This window comes from Seriola lalandi, unplaced genomic scaffold (assembly GCF_002814215.2).
Source record: "Seriola lalandi dorsalis isolate HSWRI2012SDOR001 ecotype SW California unplaced genomic scaffold, Sedor1 jcf7180001965013, whole genome shotgun sequence".
NCBI classification, from domain to species: domain Eukaryota; kingdom Metazoa; phylum Chordata; class Actinopteri; order Carangiformes; family Carangidae; genus Seriola; species Seriola lalandi.
The window spans coordinates 1-846 of NW_019435681.1; the positions used below are offsets into that span (position 1 = coordinate 1).

Consider the following 846-nt stretch of genomic DNA (forward strand, 5'->3'; position numbering starts at 1 on the left):
ATGGAAAGGAACTTTTCACTAAATATTATGTGATGAGAGGAGACTTGACTTATAAATTACAGATAACACGACCCTACCTTCCTCTTGTTGGGATGGTGAAGGGTAAATGTGGTGGGTGGCCTTTGACTTGTCATCAGTGATGGAACCCTGCGGGGGACAGAGGGGAAAAAATAATAACAAACAACTAAAGAGAGAGATACAACAGAGTTTGCCATTAGAAACATCTCCTCTCTACTTGACTGAGAAATCTCTTCATTGGATAGTTTGCTGTATCATGTTGGAGCTCACCTGGTGCCTTTTGATGATGTCTTTGAGCTTACTGGCCTGTTTCTGCTCGATATCCGATGACAGGAAGACAGTGGGTCGAGTCAAGCAGTTATTCTGGAGGGACAGGAACGTTACAACAGAATCAGTATTTTAATATAATTACACCACTGGTACATAATGCAGATCAGATCAAAAAGACTTCAAAACATCAGATTTATGTTGGTTAGCTCAAACTGTAATTTTCTGCCTTTAATACCAGTATCAAATGAAGCCTAGTTGAAAGAATACAGATAATTTTGAACATTTTATTGAGGTCTTTCTACAAGCGTATTATAATCAGAACAATAAAATTTGTCCAAATAAATATAAAGAGAAACATCTAGAGACTAAAGCAAACATCTACACTGCTCTGTTTACTAGTCAACAGCTTGTGTGATGACAGTATGGGTCATACCTGGACCAAGTTCTTCTCTACATTTAAGAACATTTCCACGTTCCTGTCCATCCGGGAGGGATTCTGTAGGTCAAATCGACGCCTGGGAGCGGTGGACAGAAAACAGTGAAAGAAACAATGTGATA

General features: G+C 39.1%; 1 long non-coding RNA gene across 1 annotated transcript; it reads right to left on the minus strand.

Moving 5' to 3' along the window:
* Positions 1 to 77: 77 nt before the first annotated feature.
* Positions 78 to 804, minus strand: LOC111649734 (uncharacterized). Its single transcript, XR_002760336.1, has 3 exons — positions 722 to 804; positions 289 to 381; positions 78 to 147 (listed from the first exon to the last, which is right to left on the minus strand). It is a non-coding gene; the product is annotated as an uncharacterized LOC111649734 (long non-coding RNA).
* Between the last annotated feature and the right edge of the window lie 42 nt (positions 805 to 846).